General features: G+C 35.5%; 1 long non-coding RNA gene across 7 annotated transcripts in view; it reads right to left on the bottom strand.

Annotated features, from left to right (window-relative positions):
- LOC138693706 (uncharacterized) overlaps positions 1-21807 on the bottom strand; it is a 90522-nt gene that overhangs the window by 39022 nt on the left and 29693 nt on the right. For 2 of the 7 annotated variants that reach the window (XR_011330380.1, XR_011330378.1), the window contains one exon: positions 5093-5574. The exons of 4 other annotated variants lie outside the window; for them this stretch is intronic. This is a non-coding gene — a long non-coding RNA (uncharacterized lncRNA). Of the gene's footprint in view, positions 1-5092; positions 5575-9164; positions 9359-21807 lie in introns of those variants that run through there. One more of the 7 variants, XR_011330382.1, reaches the window with a different exon arrangement.

Here is a 21807-nt window from a genome sequence, read left to right as displayed (position 1 = left end):
AGCTTCAAATGTTTCTCGTACAAGGCCCTCTATATGAATCGATCACCTACAAAACAAATGTATATAGCTGGCAATAAAAATTTTACATTTAGACAATATTCAATTTTACATTATTTTTTTTTATCAAAGCGGATGAAACTTTGTACGGTACACATGTCGTAACTTCATATTACAATAGTAGACTGGTTATCAAATTCGGCCTGCAGCCTTGTTTGGTTTGTTTTGTGCATTTATAATCGTTAGTTGAGTGTTTACTTTTGTGTTGTGGGTTTATATTCGTTTGCTGAGTGTCTCATTTACACAGAAACATTTACATAGACCTAAAAATAGTGAAATAAGTATAGTTGTAGTGTTCTGTTTATTTATAGTTGTTATATTTAGTTGGATAAGTTGTCAATTATGCCTAAGAAGAAAAGTATTAGATCTGTACTTAGTTCTGCTCTGAATGAAAGAAGATGGGGTCCTAAAACAGTGAAACAAATTGAGAAAAAATTCTCGTTTTTCATGAAATTGTAGCTTAATGTAGGTGTTCGAAGTGACCACCAACAGCATCCAAACACTATTGATGCCGCCGAACTGCTCCACGAACTAAGTTCCGTAATGTGTCCAGTGTCATAGCTGCACATGACGTTAAATTTTGATTTGTTCTCGTAGCACATCCAGTGTAGCTGGCGTTTCCCAATAAACAACATCCTTTAGGGTCCCCCATATGTAGAAATTGGTGTTAGGTTTGGGGACTGTGCTGGGTACTCGACAGCACCTCTTCGACCTATCCATTAAGCTACAATTTCCCCGAAAATGAGAATTTTATCTGAATTTGTTCTTAAGTTATTTATAAACGAACAGTGTATACTTTTTTTAGGCTAATCTGTATTTTAAGTCATGTTATGTTACATTAAAATTAAATTTCAAATGAAAATTCTGAAGAAATTTTAAGAAAACAGCAATAATAAATCTTGGTCAGTATTACTTACTGAAAAAGAATATATAAGGTATCTGATTCTTTTCGACATGATTCAGTAGCAAAATTTCGGATGCTAACTGGTCATGACTGTTTGCAGCACCCTGTTTAAAATTGAAATTTTTTGTTCACCATCCTGTGTAATCTAGAAGACTCTTTGATGAATCAAGAACATTTACGAAAATGTCCAGCTTTGGCATCAGATTTTTTGGATTCGGACTCTAAATTATACTGCAAAGTTAGAAGGCGAATGGAGAACTTCCAAGTGTCTGGGCAATAGATACTGCTGCTGCTACTATGTTACATTAAACCAAGTTTTATTTAATTTCCATTTCGACATGTACAAAACACAGTTCTGAATTCATTTATGCTTTAGATTGCATTAATGCAATTTCTCCAAAGTATCATTTGTCTCTACTTGGCAATGCATAAACAATGTCACATTACAAAAATTCTGCTAACAAGTTTGGAGTTAGACCTTCTATATAACCTTAAATTATATGTGTTTTTTAGGTTTTCACGGTGAATGTGATTTGGATATTGCACTATGTCCTGGAGCTAACATTTCTAACGTTTCGAAACTACATACAGGTTCCATGATCAGGGCAGAGAGCCTAGGCAAGACCAGACAGTTCGCCTACTCTGCTGGGCATGTAGCGCCTGGCCGTTCCATGTGCTGAGCTCAAATGACAAATTCTGAGGGGAATATCTGTCAGTGACTAAGCTCTTAAGAGGCTTTTGAGGCTCATATACCGGTACATATATATTCATATATGAGGTCTCGCCATCCTCATTGAATAATCAATGAATCGATTTCAGGTGCTGGAACGAATTTTTCTCAAATTAATAGATATTTACAGTATAGCTATCAGAATGCTGCATTGGAGTTAAATCGCTCGCTTGAACTCGGTCGAGTGTCGCACACTTGAGTGAGGTAAGATCGGTCGTGATACGCTCGTAATAAATAGAAGCACAGTACAAGGTCACCTCACCAACATGTCTTATCTTGTATGGAAGGCGACAAATAAGATACACATATGTTTTGCTCACACGGTAAAAATAAGGCTTTATTTTCTGCGTTTATGACAAACGTTTAATGGAACAGTCAGTGGAACGTACCAAAACAGGAACATGAAGTTATCAATAAAATAGTATGAAAAACTTCGATATACAGTTATTATTGCTAATTCATAATTATTCAATATTTGATTTACCACATATATAATTTGATAGGTCCATACATAGTGTTCCGCCTATATACTGCGACAATGTAGAAACGTTTTACAAAATATTATTGATATAGCAGTAGATTAATAACAATATTAGTACAGAGATAACGTCACAGAAAATATAATAAAACGAATAATCAAGCTGCACAACTGTTACAGACGCAAAGATTGATACACTAATTATTAGAGATTATTATTATTATTATTATTATTATTACTAGAAAACTTGATACAGTTCTTGCAATATCGTGATTGTGTTCTCCGTTTATAATAATTACATTTACATCCAATAACATCTATCAGATATGGCAAAAACAGAATCATTCCTGCGTGGAAAAAAAAAAAAAAAAGAACATTTACCTACAATATTTATATTACATTTTAATGCAAGTTTTGTAATTGTACTATGGAGAGGTTAGTTAAACACTGCAAAGTTTTGAAATGATAAACATCTTTGATGTTACTACACAGTTCATCACTGTAACAAGAACGAATGTCTAACGCTCGGCTTATACCGTTCGAGGATTTATCGCTCATGACAATTTTACCCATCATGCATGTGTGCTACCTATCGATTATGCTATGAACTACTTAGCGCTAAAGCGAAAACGTCGATGCAGACCTCTGATGGCTACTTATAGCCATTGATTATTCAATGAGGATGGCGAGACCTCATATAAAAATATATATGTATATATCAATGTTAACAGTAACTCATGAACTGTTGTTGAAAATGACCATGAAGCCATTTAAATATGCGCTCCAGCATACATGGCTTGAATGTCTTAATTGCAGGTAGTAGGCTATTGATAATACAATGAGAGAAGTTCGGCCGTCACCATGGATCATGTCCCGGTGTGGGTCAGATGGAAAGAGCATTCAGCGCGCACAGCTGAGAGGTTCCGGGTTCGATTCCAGGTGCCGGAATTTTTTTTTCTCAAATTAATAGATTTTGATTCTTAGCAGACCCAAAAAAATTGAGTTATTATACCTAGTAACAATAGGTCTATACGTTTGCAATAATGATGTATTGTAAGACTTGGTTTTCACTCACATCCTTCACTGTTGACAGTCATTCCAGGATGCAGAGTTTGGTGCGAGATTTGTGGCAGAAGTCTCTAAACCTCTAAAAAGGCATGGCTACGACCTTGACTCGGAAGCTTGAAGGGGACAAGAGAGGAGATATCAATTCACTACATCTCAGTATGAAACAAGGCTAGCCTTCTGCCAAAATAATATGTCGCGCTATATTGGTGTTCTGGGGGTGATGATGGTCGCCTTCTCGTGGTACCCCCTGAACTATGTTTAATGAACATAGAAAAAAACGACCATCCAACATGCTCCAATGACAAATACAATCCGAAGTAAAATATTTCGGAGGTAAAAAAGTCCCCTCATTCGGATCTCCGGACGGGGGATATTTTAGCATCACATAAGAAGACAAAACACAATATGATTCTACCTCAGCTGAAGGTCTTACAGTGGAATGCTGGGGGCCTTAATCAAGCCAAGAAAACTAAAATACATAAAATTCTAATAGATAAAGACATTGATATGTTTGCAATAATGGAAGCCAATGTTGCAGCTGAACAATTACAGTTCTTTGTTTTCAAGAACTACAATACATTTCTGGGTCATTTGCGAAATTTGTATAACAAATGGACGATTGAGAACGTCAAAATTAAAGTATTATTTAGTGCATATTCTGCATGTATTAATATAGTGCAATGTCTCTGCCATAGTAATCAGCCACTGTACACTGACCTTGCTTTACAGCATTCTCTACAAGCATCGATGAATCTTTGATGGCACGACGTAATGTCAGGAGTGTTATGGGACAAGACAGTGGATCTTTATAGAAATAGAATTCCTTTGTTTTTATATCAGATATTCTTCAAACAGTGCATAGTTCTTAGAATAGTAACAGAACTAACTTCAGATCAAAAATGAACAATTAGTATATTAAATATCTTAATATCAAATCTTTTACCTAATATAAAATAATAACTTGTTCAGTAATTAACAGAAACCATCATCATCATCATCATCATCATCATCATCAACATCATCATCATCGTCATCATCATCATCGTCATTGCAGGTATTAGGCCTAGTGGCCTGTTATGGTCTCTGTCCATCTTTTCAGGGGGCGTCCCAAAGATCGTCTTCCATGTGGTATATAGTGGAGAATTTGTCTTGGGAGTCTGGAACGGAGTCCCAAAGCCGGTCCAAAGGCTATAAGGTGGCAACCCCACCACTGAACTTACTACTCCTCGGCTAGCAACCGATTAGTAGGACATTTATATGTTTTCAAGTCTCCGAACCATTCTTTCAGTAACAATTATCTTAGTAGATTGCCCTTAAGGCGAAGATATTTGAGCTTTAATTTCTTTAATGATAGATAATTAGAAAAAAATTGAGGCTCTGTTTTGAATGATGTAACAGACATGACATGGAGTAACAGATCTGACAGGTAACAGACATGACAAAGCAAATAAGCATGTGCGAACCTAAAGTTTTTTTTTTTTTGGCTTAAAAATCTCCAAAATAGCAACTTAACTACTGCACACGTGTACTATTATGTCCTCTTGATCTTGACTTTATATCTTGTTATATGTGGAAAACACAACACTAACAGATCTGATAGAGTAAAAATTAATGCTTAGACTAAAACATAAAGCAAGAGTATGACACACAAACAAATCAAAATGGGTGAACATAGCAGTACAATCAAGATGGTTTTTTGTGCATCATCTTGGCTTGTGCTGACATTGGTGGATTTCTTTTTCAACTGTGTACCCATAGGAACAGAATGGTGTAACAGAGCTGACTGATTTACTGGACTAGAGTAATTATGCAATCATATTATAAGGAAATATAAAGTCAGACACAAATGCAGAAGTTTTGATAATATCAAATGTTTCTTTAATTTTTTTTTCAATTACATTATTAAACAGTGCTTTTTCTGTACATAATCGTGCTCCATTTTAAATACTTAACTAGTATGGACAAGGCATTTTAGCTGTTACTATGAGAATTTAATTTTATTCTCGTGAAATATTGCACATCAAGGAAATACTTCTTGTGACTTTACTACATTAGTATTGAAACTACTCACTGTTAAGAATTTATAACTCTATCGTTACCAGTATAAATGCAATAATTGGAAGGGTATGAATTGATGGAACTCATTTGTTATCAAATTCTGCAAATGACACTTCTACAACAGGGAGCTTCTACCTGAAAGCCAGATTTGCATAATATATTCGTTACTTCAGATTTGTCTTCCTCAGTCATTTGTTTAATAATGTTGAAGGTTAAAGTTACCGTATTCCTCTTTTGATGCCAACTAGTATGCCACTAGCTCTTTGCTTGCTTTGGGATCTAAAGGGAAGAAACATTAAAAAAAAGATTAATACAAAACAAAATTATTTCACACATAACAATAAATATTATACACAAACTGAAGGATTACCAATGGGTTCACCTATATCAAGTATATTATCTGAAATCTTTATTCATAATATAGAACAAACACACATACTAAACACTGACAACAACAAACACGCAGAGAGAATAATGTACTGGCATCGATATGTAGATGACATAATAGTCCTATATAATGGAAACAAAAGACAAATAGAAAACCTACATCAACAACTCAACAAAATACATCTCAAATTAAAGTATACAATAGAAACAGAACGTAACCAAGCTATAAATTTCTTAGACATCACCATAACCAAAACAAATAATAGACATGAATTCAAAATATACAGGAAGCCCACCACAACTGCAACACACATACACAATTCGTCTAACCATCCCATACAACATAAACATGCAGTTTTCCGTACAAAGACACACAGATTAATTAACATACCAATGAACAATGACAACAATACTGAAGAAATAAACACAATAAAATATATAGCACAAGACAATGGGTATAACTCTAACATGATAGACACACTAATAAAAAAGTCAAAACAAAAACAGAACAAACCAACACAAACACCACGTGAGAATAAATAAATAACATTAACATATCACAACCAATACTTACAAAATTGCAATTTCATTCAGAAAACTAAAATACTAGATAGCATACAAAACAAATAACACAACACAGAAATATCTAAATAATCACATCAAACATTCAAATAAATATAATTCAACTGGGGTTTAGAAACTAAAATGCAATAGTTGCCCACATTTTTACATAGGACAGACAGGAAGAACCTTTCAAACAAGATATAAAGAACACATTAAAGATATAACCAAACCATACATCACATCAAATTACGCAGAACATATTATCAACAATAATCATGACTACAATTATATAGAAACAGATATGGAAATTCTACACATCACACCAAAAAGTCCACAGTTAAACATCTTAGAACAATACGAAATATACAAACATACAATAACACACCCACAACATATACTTAATACACAATTACAGTTCAATACCCACACATTATTCGACATCATGATACATAGCACACAAACAAACACCCTCACCATAGGAGCAACTCACCCCCACCCCTACAACTGACGAATGCAAATGGCAGTATGCAAGATCAACAGGAACATCAGTAGTTCGTAGGATACTGAAGATGATACAGAACCGGCATCAAAACGGGCCGTCTGTCTAAGGTACATAACCTTCTTAAAAAATTTTAACACTTTTTAATTTTAACAATTTTAAGTTTTTTAAACAAAATGTTAACGTGAACCAGAATCAATGACATCAAAAGTAGCTCGTGATTCAGCCAGAAAACAAGCAGAAGAGAACAGTAATAGAGACAATTTTATAGACTAGAAACTTGTAAAGTGGCCACATTTAAGAAAGAAGTACTCTCAGCCAGGGGCACACCCAGGAATTTCTCTTGGGGGGGGGGGGGGGGTCCAATGAAAGAACGTCAAGTTACATAAATGCACGCACGCACACATATACACACAAACATACCTCTTTCAATTTCTTTTTACAAAACAAAATCCAGTCTTCTTGGCTTTATCTTCAGTGCAGTAACCACATCTTGTGGAGAAACTGTGATATCATGATGGATGTTTAGCAAAGCAAGACCATTTAGACGATCATTTCCCATGGTGTTTCTCAGGTATGACTTTAATCTCTTAAGAGTCGAAAACGACCTTTCACTTGTACTTGTGGACACTGGCAATGTTAATAAAATCTTCAACAGCTCTTTCACATGAGGATAGAAATCATATTCACATGCAATATAGGCTACATTTCCCACACTGACTTGTACTGTTTTCCTTTACAAAATGTGTTCCAGAGTTCAAATTCACATACCAATTCCTCATCTTGGACACAAAAATTAGTATCTACTTGAGAATAAAACTTGGCCAGAACTATAAAATCACTAGCAACCCCATCTTCCTTGATCAGACGCAAAAATTTTGTCAAAATGTTATGTTTAGCAAATCTTGTTTTTATCTGAGACTGCATATTAGATAGGAATGGCAAAAATACAGTCCTCCTGTAATATTCCTCAGCATTATCAGCAGGAACATTGCTGCGGAATTGTGAACGTTGTCCAGATGCACATCGACGGATTCTAATTTCCTCTCCAAGTGACGACAGCTGAGTAGAAACCGTCGAGAATATAGATTTAAACTGGTCTTTTGCTGCATCACTAACCTCTTGTAACACTTCTAAAACATTTTCTACATGGTTAAGTGCTTTTTTCAAATTCATATCTGTCTTCTGAAGGTATTCACTTAAGGTTTTTGTTACACAGAAGAGCTTGTTGATTACGTGAAGGGAAATTAGGAATGCAGGCTTGGTCACTGAAGAATTCAGCATATCGGCTTTGGAAGATACATCCTTGTCAGTCCACAAAGAAATGGTTTTCAATGCATGGAGGACAGCATCCATCAGTTCCATTAATACCATCACAGAGTCATGTCTTTCTATCCATCTAGTAGTACACATTTGGACGAGTTTGCTTCTTTTATTTTCAGGACAAAGCTCTTTTATACTATTTATTAATACATCTTGCCTTTTGGGAGTGTTGAAAAATTCACACACTTTACCTACAATGCCAATGCAATTCCTGATTTCTGGAACACAACATGCATCTGATATGGCGAGGTTCAAACTGTGAGAAGCACAATGGACATATAAAGCGGCAGGGCATTCTTTAAGAATAAAGGCCTGGGCACCTTGAAACTGTCCACTCATTGCACTTGCACCATCATATCCTTGCCCTCTCATATATTTCAAATCAACATTAAATCGAGTGAGGCTCTCAAGAATTGTTCTAGCCAAATTTATTCCAGTTGTCTCAGAAACTGGAATAAACTGTAGGAATTCTTCTCTGATGCTATCATTTTCAAGGAAACGTACTGACAGAGAAAACTGTTCAGTCCCACTGACATCTACACTTTCATCAGCTAAGATAGCAAAACATCTTGCCTCAGTCACTCTCACTACTATTTGGCTACGAATAATATAGTTACAGGCTGATATAATTTCATTTTGTGTCTTCCAGCTTATGTAACTTGCATTTTTTCCACAGACTAATAGATGGCTCTTTAAGTTATCATCTCCTGCATCAACACGCTCCCTTAACAAAGCTCTAAAATTTCCCTCATTATGATTTGGTGGATTTTCCAAATCAAAGGGACCGAAGTCCTTATGCCCATGTAATGGTATGCCTTGGCGGCCACAAAATATAACGGTTTTAATTATCGGGAGTATCCTTTGAACATTTACATTCCCTTGCTCTCTTCATGCTTTATCAATCTGCAAAGAAACTGGCAATTCGTTACCTTGTTCGATAGATTTTAATTTAGTGTAAGTATCCACAGAATTCAGGTGATACTGTAACTTTTCATGCCTGTTAAATGTTTCACATGCATGTTTCCAATTGTCAAATGGCTGATTCACTAACCTTCCTGTTGGTGTAGCTTCGTGCATTCCAACCTCTTGAGTGCAAACAAAACACAGTATTTACAAAATGCACCGTTTTGTTTGTCTGAATAAGCTAACCACTTCCATCGTTGGAGCCATCTCTTTTGGAAACTGAGGTTTTTTTTTTTCTTTCCAACTGGTTTTACTGGGAACTTGAAATTCTCATTCGGCACCCAAATGGAATTTAGTGTCTCAAATTTCTCCCTTGATGAAAGTACTCTTAACAAAAGAACTTATATCTTTACCACTAGAGTCCACATTCAGTAATACCGATGTTGGGGTTGATGATGACGATGCAGACGGTTCAAGAATACCTATATTGGCATCATGTTGTAGGCAACGAGTTAGAAAGAGAAGACTATAGAGTGGCCATGTTGTCCTGTACAGCGCTCTTTGCGGTGCCACCGCGAAACACGGCAGATCTGAGCTAAGCGCCCACCTTTGTAAAAATTCGTCTGCTTACAATGTTGTATAACGGAGGTAAGAAGTACAAAAAAAACGAAGAAAAAACATGCCTGTTGTGTGTGCTGCATATAACTGCAATGTCAAAAGGAAAAACACAACTGATATATCATATTTCATGTAAATTTATGAAGTTAAGTCCATAGTTTTGTTAATTAGCAGCATTTTTTTTTCATGCTTAAATGTGTAACAACGCCCGGCATAAACAAAATAAATGGTTCACTGGTAATGTACTTAAACTAAATACGGATAAAACCAATACAATTCCGTTCCAGACCCAGTGAAAAACAAATAGCAATACAATATTAAAACTGTATTTCGACACCGGCATCCTTTATTTCTGCTCCTTCTGTCCTTACTGCTTATACAAGAAGACGATGAGCTGTAGCTTATAAGAAGTTAGGCCTATTTCGAAGACAAACGATTAATCAAATAAATGATTCACTAGTAATAAAGTTAAACTAAATATGGATAAAACCGCTGCAATTCCGTTTCAAACCTAGTAATAGCAATCAAATATTAAAATTGTATTTCGACACTCGCATCCAAAATAACGCAAAACTCTGGGGTAGGTCGTATTGTTGTTAGTATTTTGACTGGAAGGACATGAAAGAACATAATTGAGCACCCACGTGCAATAATGGGGTAAGTATGAATATATTTCGTAACTACTTACCCCATTATTGTACGTGGGTGCTCAATTATACACTAATAATTATCTGTGGTGCCACAGCCCTTGAAAGGCTCAGACAGACCTCACGTTCACATTTCGATAATAATTATACTTTACTGTAACAAAAAAACTGAAAGTGTGTTTTGTCATGTTTCACCCACGTTATAAGCTTGGAGGTAAAGGTTGTTTACTACAGATAGGGCCTACTTTCATTCTATATCTTATGGTATAGTAAGTAGTTTTGCAACGTGTAGAGACTGGGAAAACAACTTAATAAAATCATCCGAATCATACTCGTTCATTTTATAGGCAATGTTGCAGGTCGCATTTAAAAGAACCTAGGAATATTAACATTTTCTTCAGTATATTTGCTAGGACTTCTTGTCATACTACATGACAAATTTGCTTAGGTTATTCTTTTAAGCATTCCTTCTAGGAATAGCTCAAGTGTTTTAAATTTAGCGTACATAAGTTTAGATTAAGTTCCTATCACGTATTTGACGAAATACTAGGTTTTTCCACTTCAGTTTAACTGATTTATGCAAACGAAATTAAGACAGCTGACGATTCTAATGTCAGTTATCACAACGCCCACTTTGTTTTGGGCGCATAAGTTCATTACCAATGGTCGTTCAATTTTCTTCAAACATGGTGGGGCAATGACCACTCTATATCTTTCTCTTTCTAACTCGTTGGTTGTAGGTTAGGTACAGTCTCAATATTGCACTTAGCCACCTTTGATGGAACCGAGCTGAAAAAACTGGTAATTTTATGTTTTTGCATTGTGAGCACTTGTGCTAATACTACTATTAAGTTAATATATCACATAACAGTTTTCACAACTTCACATTAATAATTCTTCAAGACACAAATACTTGGAAAATCAAACACAGACCAGTCAAATACCGCCAATACTTATTATAATCAATGATAGATACTTTGGCAACATTGAACTCAATCTGCTAAGCAGTGATGACAACGTGATGGTTGGAACACAGCGAGTACAGAATTGTGCATTCTTTGTTGGCTGATGGCACTCGGCTACGTTTTCAGCAGCAGAGAGCTCTAGCTACCAACGATTATAGTAGGATGCCATTAGATGGACTTGGCTAGCAGGAAAAATCAGAAGTGTTACGTACTGTACATGGACGTGAATCATTTCGGTGAAATTAGAGTAAACGGAATTATATGCTATCAACGCTTAAAAATTCAGTAGTAATGTTACAACTTTGGGGGGGGGGGGTCCATCGGGCCCGGACCCCCCCCCCCCGTGGGTGCGCCCTTGTAGGCAATGTTTTAACAATTTTATCTCTAAAATGGACTACCGGTATAGAAAAGATGGTATAAAAGCTTACCCGAATTTATATCTAATATCACAAAGAGTAATCCACCAAGTAATTCACTTATAATTTACAAAAATACACAACTAACAGACCCCCAGGTTATTGCAAACGCCTTTTTAAGTACATATACAATAATATATAGAATCACAACAACTCACAAAAAGTTAGAAAAAAACATGAAAAAATATCAAGATGAGCAAAAGAGGTGTGTTTACATGAAACACAAGAGAAGTGTTTGTTGTTAGTTTCACAATCCATGAACTAGATGCAGCTATTGGGACTCTTAAATGCAATGAAGTCTCTGGTCCAGATTTAATTCATTCAGAATTTATCAAGAACCTTGGAGACAAGTTTTACAGTACCAGCATCTGCTAACTGAAAAAGAAAATCATTACCAGTATTATACCCATTTTGAAGAAAGGTAAAACTTCATCTAATATTAATAACTACACACCTATTTCTCTTACAAGCCAGATATGGAAAATATGGAAAGAATGAATTGCTGCACGTCACAATTGGTTCCTTGAATCCAACAACTTGTTTTCAAAACAGCAATCTGGGTTTATACCAGGGGCGTGCATTTAGGGCAAGTGGGGTAAGCGCCGCATACCCTAGTAGACACACTTCAAATTAATGTATCAATTTTATCTCATTCAGCTTATAGATGAACATTTTTTAATAAAGTGTATTCTGCACTTTATATATAAGTGTTCTGGATTAACTATATTTCTGCAGTAAGACAGCTCTTCGTTCACAGCTTGCCTGAAGCCTCATTTTACAGTGCTGGTGCATGCGCAGACAGTAGACAAGGATGGAAAATTTCCTCGTATACCACTGTATTGCCTATACGCCAGTACACAGCAAGAATAAGCGCTGGGATTATCGCTTGTCCAGACTTGACTTCCTGCAGAAGAATACCAGTGTAGAATTTGGCAGTGTGTGTGAAACATGAGATTTGTTTGTCAATTGAGATAGTGTTCAGGATCTTTCAGTTATTTGAAGATTTTGTTTCTTTGTGAGTGACAATTTATGTCGTAGTTTTCTGTGTATAAGCTAAATACGGTATTGATTAAGAATGGGTGATTCATTATGTCCTATTGAACAATTATTGAAACACACATTTCGATTACATTCTTTAGAAGAAAAATTAAACATAATACTAAGTGATTGATCATGTCCTGAAATGCCAACGCTTTTTGCAGCTCATAAAGACAAAGGAAAAGAATATACTCGATATTTTCAAGCGTCCGAACTCAGTGGATTGCAGGAAGTGCGAAATTAAATAAACTCTTTCACTGGCCCTGTCTTATGTTTTCTAAAAAAGAAACAGTTTGGTCTAAAAATAATGGTTATGATAATCTGAAAAATCTGCACAATGCCATTAATAAACATGAAAAGTCACAGGCACATATTTTTAGTGTTTTACAATTTAAGTCATTTGGATCATCTCGAATAGATGTACAGTCAGATTCACAACTTCGTGTCACTGTCGAGCAACACAATGAAATGATGCGAAAGAACAGGGAAATATTGAAGAGGTTAATTGATACAATCTATTTTCTAGCCATACAGGAATTGCCATTTCGTGGTCATTGTGAGTCAGAAGAGGCAGTTAACAAAGGAGTATATTTAGGTGCGCTCAATTACCTTGCAAAATATGACTTAACCCTCAGCCATCATCTGGAAACTTCTGCCACGTTCCGCGGAACTTCAAATCGAATACAGAATGATTTGATTCTCGCTGTAAGTGATGTTGTTATGGATAACATAAAACAAGAACTTTCAAAAACGTCATTTGTTGCAATCATGCTAGACGAAATTTCAGACATTATGAATGCATCCCAGCTTTCAACCACTCTTAGGTATGTTGATTCAGAGAATGGTGAGATTAATGAAAGATTCATATGTTTTACTGATGTAAGCAATGATAGATCTGCTAGTGGTTTATTCGAACATGTCCAAAGTATAGCCACTGAGTATGACATAAGCAACAAGCTCGTTGCTCAAACGTTCGATGGAGCTGCTGTCATGGCTGGTCACACAAATGGTCTGAGAACTAAATTTCTTGAAAAATATTCTAAGGCAATATTTGTGCACTGTTTGTCATAAATTAAATTTAATCTTGCCCCAATCACTTACGTGTTTGAAAGAGAGCAGAATATTTTTACAGACTTTAACTGGTTTGGGTTCTTTCTTCAGTAAATCATCCAAAAGAACAACGGCTTAAGGAATATACCTCAAAGAAAATGCCTAGACATGCTCCAACTAGATGGAATTTCACACCGCGTCTTATTCAGACTGTAAAGGAACATAGGGATGAATTCATTGGATTTTTTCAAGACATATTAGAAGACAGTTCTACCTGGGACAGTGTAACAGTTGTTACTGCACAAGGCTTCCTTACATTTCTGACCAGTTTTGAGACATCACTGTTATTAGTTATTTTCAGTAAGATATTCAGCTACACTGACATACTTTTCAATATACTACAGTTCAAATCTTTAGATATTCAGCATTGCTGTGAAAAAATTACAGAAACAAAAAAGACATATCCAAAATCTCAGAAAATTTTGGGATTCTATAAGGATAGAAACTGTAGTTTACCACCATGAAGATGATGGAACTCCAAGTAAATGTCGTCGCACAGAACAAGACCCTGAAGTTGCAAGAAAGGCCCTTTACATTGAGATAATCGATACAATAGTTTTTCAAATTGACGAAAGATTTAGTTCTATGCATAACTTAAACTTTGTGGCTTTGTTACAACCTCAGAAGTACGAAGAATTTAGGGTGAACTTTCCTGCTATTATATTTAACATTTTGAAAGAAAATCAGTCGGACACGTTTGATTTTATCAGTCTGAAAAATGAACTCATTGTGCTCTACTCTTATGATGAATTTTCTGGACAACATCCGTACCAGGTGTTAATATACTCAAGAAAAAACAACTTGACACAGCATTACCAGAAGTCTATAAACTTGGATTACTTATTGTCACTATCCCTAGCACCACAGCTTCCGTAGAGCGAACATTCTCTGCACTTAGAAGAATAAAATCATACCAGTGATCAACACAAAGCCAAGAACGTCTTAACGGGTTAGCACTTCTATCCATTGAAAAGGGACTTCTTCATAAGTGATACAATCTGCCACATTTTATGAAGATGTAATCAAAAAGTTCACAAAACAAGAAAGAAGAATGGACTTTACTTATAAGTACTGTAATACATTTCTACAGCTACTGTCGTTGCTGTTCATCGCCATATTACATGTAAGTAAGCCTAATGAAAGAATGCTATAATATTATTTATTAACATTTTGTAGTACTGTAGCTAAAACAGTCTATATATATATATATATATATATATATATATATATATATATACAGGGTGATTCACGAGGATTTACAGTCACTTATGGAGCTTATTTGCGAAGACATTCTGAGAAAAAAGTCATATAAACGTTTGTTCTAATCACAATATTTTCAGAGTTACATCAATTTGAAGTTGTTAGTAAAATACCTTTTTTCTTTAGTTTTACGGGAAAAAAATATTACAAATAGAGAATGAACTATTCAGAAGTGCCATTTCTTTAATTGGCTAGTTTTCTGAAGCTAAAAATAAGCTCCGTAAGGGACGGTAAATCCTCGTTAATCACACTGTATGTATATATATATTTAGAAAAGCTGTAAGTTTCATAAGTCATGACTAATATGTATAAAAGAAATGTCAATAAGAAAACTTCAGAGCTTACCCACACAAAAATTACACTGCACGCCCTTGCTTTATACAATACCACTCACCCAGTGATGATATTCAAAAAGTTTAACAATCAGTAATGTATGTTAAACATATACTGTATATGTCCATGGTAATTGCAAATATTACCTAGAAAAATTTAACAACCGGTTCGTCAATACTGGTGCGAGCCGGCCGAATATCACCACTGCACTCACCTAACGAACAAGTTGTTTATTTCAGTCAGGGTATTAAAGAAGCCATGAACAAAAAAGAACATACTGCAGTTGTTTTCGTTGATTTCAAATCTGCTTATGACAGCATATGGAGGAGTAGCCTAAGCTTGTAGACAAATTGCACAAAATAGGAATCTGAGGTAATATGCTCTGTTAGTTACAAGACTTTATCACACAGCGATTCAACACAGTTAAATATCAGTCATAGTTTTCAAAATACAAACACACAGCTATGGGTGTACTTCAAGGAGCAGTGTTGACTACAACATTATTTAATATATTTATCAACGATCTTCCTAAATATTTGGCAAAAAAGTAAAGTTTGCTTTTTTGCTGATGACCTCGTCATCTGGATTTCAAAACCAAAGAATAAGCTCAAGTCATTGGAAACCCAAATTAACACAGCTATCACTAAATTGGAATATTGGTGCTCTACTAACCTAATACAAGTAAATGCAGACAAAACTAAATATCAAATATTCACAAATGTCACTAAACCAGTTAACATAAACATCAAGCTTAATGGACTTCCCTTACAAAGAGCAATCAATTCACAATATCTAGGAGTCATATTTGATACTGGTAACAAATTATCTTGAAAAGATGATATTAATACTGTAATAGAAAAAGCCAAAAAGAGATTAAATCTGTTAAAAAGATTAGCTGGCTGCAAATGGGGAAGCCAGAGATGTACCGGTACACTAAATTCCACTTATATGTACATGAAACCTGTCCTCAAATATTGTAGTGAAATACTCATCACATGCACCCCACAACAATGAAATAAAATAGAAAAATTTCAAAACCAAGCAGTACATTTAATTATAGGTGCAGGGAAATCCACACCAACAGATTCAATGAGACAACTTACTCAACAAAAGCCACTGATACACGACTTTCAAGAACAAGCAGAAATCCGGTATGAGAAATTAATTAGACTGTCTAATGCAGACTATTGGAGAAAATACAAAATCTTCCCTAAGTTACTAAATTAAACACACAAGAAGGATTTATGCAGAAAGTTAAAAGATTACAAACGCATCTCATTCCCCAAACTAACATTGAAATGTCACAAATCCGACAAAATCCCTTGGAATACATAACTATTCAAACTGGAAACAACTTATTGGAACCAAACCAAACCAAATGCTCTTCCCTTAAACATATCCAAAACAACTGTTGTTCCGTTTTCACTAAGGTCCAATGGTCTTAAATCTCCTCAATCTTCTTGTAGGCTCAAAATTCATCATTCTTATTGTTCTTCTTAAAATTGTGAATGTCCTATATTAACCGAATCCTCAGAAGTTAGGTATTTAGGCATTACAATTGACCAACATTTACGATGGAATAAACGTATTACATATTCATGCAATAGATTACGTAAAACTTTATATCTTTGTTATACTTCAGTCATATTTACCAGTCAATATTTTTTTCGTCTCATTTACTTAGCTTTATTTCAATCCATTCTCCAATGTGGAATTTTAGGATGGGGAAATGCTTGTAATTCTAATTTCACTCCACTAATACTTATTCAGAAAAGAATAATTAAAATAAACCAATTGATTACTCATCCGAGCTTTTGTTCACTGATTTTAATGTTTTGAAAATTAAACAGATTTACTATATTGCCTTATTAAACTTCATAGATAAAAATCGTAATAAATTCAAATTGTATCATCATAAATATGTAACTAAAAGATCCGATTTTATACGACTAGAGGAAACGAAGTGTTTAACAAGCCCAGCTCTTAGCTATGATACCTACTATGGTCCAAGGTTATACAATAAAATAATTGAAAAATACCCAAATTTGGAAAATTTTAGTATAAAAAATTTCAAAAGTAGCGTTAGGAATTTAATTTTTAAAGAATATACATAGGTTGGATAAAAAGTAATGGCAGCACTGCTGTCACGTGACGATGGTGCATTCGAGAGCTGCCAGCTGTGTGGACATGAACAAGGACTGTTAGATGAGTTAGTGCAGCCAGCGGCGACAATACTCCATCAATTTACTGCAGTGTGTAGAACGTTCACTTTCATAGGGATAGTGCGAGCACCCTACGACCATACTTACAATACTAGAGCAACATTCCTGGATCAAAATTGAAATGGCACGAGGTCATAGTGCACAAGAATGTTTTCAGGGACTGCGTGAAGCATGTGGCGATGCAGCGTTGCCATATCGCACAGTTGCATGATGGGTTAAAGCGTTCCGCGAAGGCCTTGTTGCACCGGTACCAAAGGGAAGGTGACGACTTTCTTGGACGAATCGTCGCTATGGACGAAACCTGGACTCGCTCGTATGAACCAAACTTGAAATGTCAATCAAATGAATGGAAGCATCCTGGTTCTCCTTGTCCAAAGAAAGTGCGCCCTACACAAAGTGCTGTGAAGATGTTCATTGTGGCATATGACATTGATGGGGTAATACTGCACCACGCTGTACCTCCAAGGCAGACGGAAAGCGCGGACTACTGGAACATCCACCGTACTCACCCGATATGATCCATGCAATTACGATCTTTTCACCAAAGTGAAAGAACCACTGCGAGGGACCCGATACAATATCAGAGATGAACTTATCCATACTTTAGGGTGGTCAATACAGAACATCAACAAAGATGGACACGCTGATGGTGTACGACGCCTTCCAAACATTTGGCAAAAGGTAATAAATAAGGGGGGCGACTATATAGAAGGTACGTAAATGTTGTACCCCTGTGAATAAAGCCATGTCAGAAATATCGAACTGTTGCCATTACTTTTTATCCAACCCTAGTATGTTAATTTAATATGTGTATGTATTTGTATGATTTAAATTGTTAAAATTGAAATTGTATTTTATTCCTATAATTGTTTTTTTCTTGACCCACTTTGTGTCAAATAATTATCTTTGTTTGTGTTAAGTATGTGTTTAGATAACTCCCTGAGCACGAGTTTTTTACTCCTTCAGGTAAGAATTAAGAGTGTATTTTTGCACATGTTATTTTACTAACAATAAACAATTGTTAAAAACGATACAAATCCAAATGTAGCAAAATAATTAATAGCAAATATCGTTGTGAAACCTGGCTACACATTTACAGCGATTGATCTTTACTAACCGATTTTGATGCTGCAGGAGCTGGAGGAACTTATAAATTTTTCTCTATAAAGAAGTCAGGAAGGACTCCACACAACTTCTCAGTGCTGCACCCTGATCAAGCAGCTCCAAAAACTGGCAAGAAAATAGTTGTGCAATAGGTTCCAGCGCACTGCGCATTACAGGGAATGAATTGGTGGGCAACTGGCTGCAAAAGGCTGCACCGTAACACAAAACATGTTACTCAAAAATCATTTATTTCTGTCTCATTAAATAAAAAAATTCAATACAAACAAAAATTTCTGAACAGAATAAAGGAATCAGCTAAAGATAAATCATGGGAACCCCTCCTCCAAAATATAAACATCATCCCTGAAGAACCAAGAAATTCAGCAGTGACAGCCTTCTACCTTCTGATCGGGCATGATTCTTTGGCAGCTCATTTACATAGAATCAGCATCTCCCTCTTACCCAATTGTGTGTTATGTGGAAAGGACGTAATCATGGATAAGTACCACCTGGAAAATTGAGATGCCTTGCCTGTTCACCTCAACATCACGGAAAAATACTAGACTGCAAGAGAGCTAATGGCTTCATTGCCATGATACCAGAACTTTGGCTACAAACCAACCAACCAACCAACCATATTGGTTTTCTCTGAATGAGCTGCGTTTTGAGTATTAGTTTGATCAAAAGTGAATATGTGTTGTGCATATTAATTTTGTGTAAAATGGCACATTGAAGTCATTATTTGTAGAATTAAAAGAGAAACTGTAGGCCCTATTCAAGTTGGATGTATGAAACAAAATGTGCTTACAAAGACAGAAGATCGACACCGAATTTACATATTAAAAAAGCACATGGAGGAAAACAAAGTATAAATTTTCAATTTTCATGATATAAGAAATATGCTTCGCTAACAGAGTGTTATGAGACATATCGTCGTTGTTCCTGCAATAACTCCTATGTGACATATTTATCATTTTTAGGTTTTTGCTCTATTAAATAACTTAAATAGTGATACAGCAAATAATAAAATCTCCTATTTGCAATTATATTTCTTTCTTTCGAAAATGTAAGAATTCACAGTCTTCTATGTACGGCTGCCATGGGCTGAATAAATGTGTTTTTTCTTCCTACTGAAAACTTTTATATTTTGCACATAGGAGTTATTGCAGGAACAACAACGATATACGAGTATCTGTATTCTCTTCTGGGGTGAAAATAAGTGGACCTCACCTTCTTGAGGGGTCTGTCACAAAAAGAAATGATAGAAAAGCCGAGAATCTTCTGCTATATAAAAATATATAAAGTAAGCAAATTTTTTCAGCTTAGGCTACCCAGTATTTATACCTTAGCTTCATCACTGATATGTAGAGCCCGGATTTTATGTAATTACATATTTTGTTCCTATATACAGTGATGGACAAAAGTATTCGGGAAAGTAATAATTAGCTTTTAAATTACTTGTAGGTGGGAATGTAATGAAGAGAAATGAGAATGCTTCTGAAAATAAATAATTGTATTGTCATATGTTATAAATGTATACAGAAAATAAATAATTGTATTGTCATATGTTATAAATGTATATAGAAAAACATTGTATGATTTGGCTACAAGAAGCTTGGACAAAAGTATTCAAAAATAGACACAAAATATAAACAAAACAAACATTAGTACTTAGTTGCCCACCATCTCCTGCGAATGACTTCTTTCAATCGTACAGGCATGGAAGAAACTAATTTTTCAGTGACATTCCGCCCTATTTGATGCCATTCCTCTAGAAGTTTCTGTCTGAGATCATTCCTGTTGGATATTCGATGTTTCCGGACTCGTTTCTGCAGTTCAGACCACAAATGTTCGATTGGATTCAAGTCAGGGGATTGGGGTGGAGTGTGCAAAGTGTGAGGTGTATTGTAGACAATCCACAAACGAAAAATTTCTGCGGTATGTTTTGGGTCATTATCTTGTTGAAAATAATAATCCCCTAAAAGACCAAGTTTATCTGCACTCTTCTTAAGATTGTCCTGGAATATCTGCATGTACTTGAACTTGTCCAAGGGTAAATTGTCAGTAAATACCAGTTCTCCTACACCAGTGGCCGACATGCACCCCCACACCATGACATCTCCACCTCCATGCTTAACTGTTGATATAATATTCTTCTAGTCTAATTCTGTGTTCGGTTTTCTCCAGACCAAAAGTCGCCCATCAGAATGAAATATATTAAATTTACTTTCATCTGAAAATATAACTTTGTTCCAGAACCCTGCAGCTTTGTCGACAAATTCATTTGCGAACAGTAGTCTCTTCTATTTATTTACCTTACTTATACAGGGTTTCCTCCATGGCACCCTGGCATTGTACCCGGCCCGGTGAAGAGCTCTGGTTACCATTTTAGGATGAACATCTGTACCAAAATCGTCCTGTAAATTAGCTGCTATTTCTGATGCACTCACCTTTGGATTTTTCTTCACTGTCTTAATAATCTCCCTTTCTTCCCTGTTGGTTAGCTTTCATGGACGACCTGTGCGCTCTCTTTTTATTAATGTCTTCCGTTCTCTAACATTTTTTATAATACTACACACTGTAGAACAGCTTCTGTTGACAGCATTTGCAATTTCGGCATACGTCTTCTGTTGTTTGTGTAAATTTATAATACAGTAATTCTTCTTTCTTGAATAGTTGTCTCTTTACCTTTACGTCCCATTACACTAGCACGTGTTACAGCTTTGCGTGTCAGGAGAATATTGTGACTCGTTTGTCTATCGACTGCATCAAAACGATGGTTGAAGCACTAGCGAATGTATACAGCATTTTTACTGTATAGTTTGTCTCCACGATTGCAATATTCGAATAATCCTGTCCTAGCATATTATGGTTCAAACGATTGCTAGTCGCTTTATGTTCAGTTTGACACCGATTTCTCTGTATATAGGGAAGACCAGGTAACTTGATACCCTAAGGGTGAAACCTAACCATTTTTCCCCCATTACTACATATGCTAGTGGATTATGGTGATTTTCTAGTTTGAAGGTTGAATTTTCTTTTGCCAACTTCGTTTCGAATTTCGGTACTGACAAATACAACTGGTAGTGTTTTTGTAACTGTTATGTTGGTGTTACTGTCGTA

This window comes from Periplaneta americana, unplaced genomic scaffold (assembly GCF_040183065.1).
Source record: "Periplaneta americana isolate PAMFEO1 unplaced genomic scaffold, P.americana_PAMFEO1_priV1 scaffold_18, whole genome shotgun sequence".
In the NCBI taxonomy this organism is placed as follows: domain Eukaryota; kingdom Metazoa; phylum Arthropoda; class Insecta; order Blattodea; family Blattidae; genus Periplaneta; species Periplaneta americana.
This window is presented reverse-complemented; position numbering and strand designations above follow the sequence as displayed.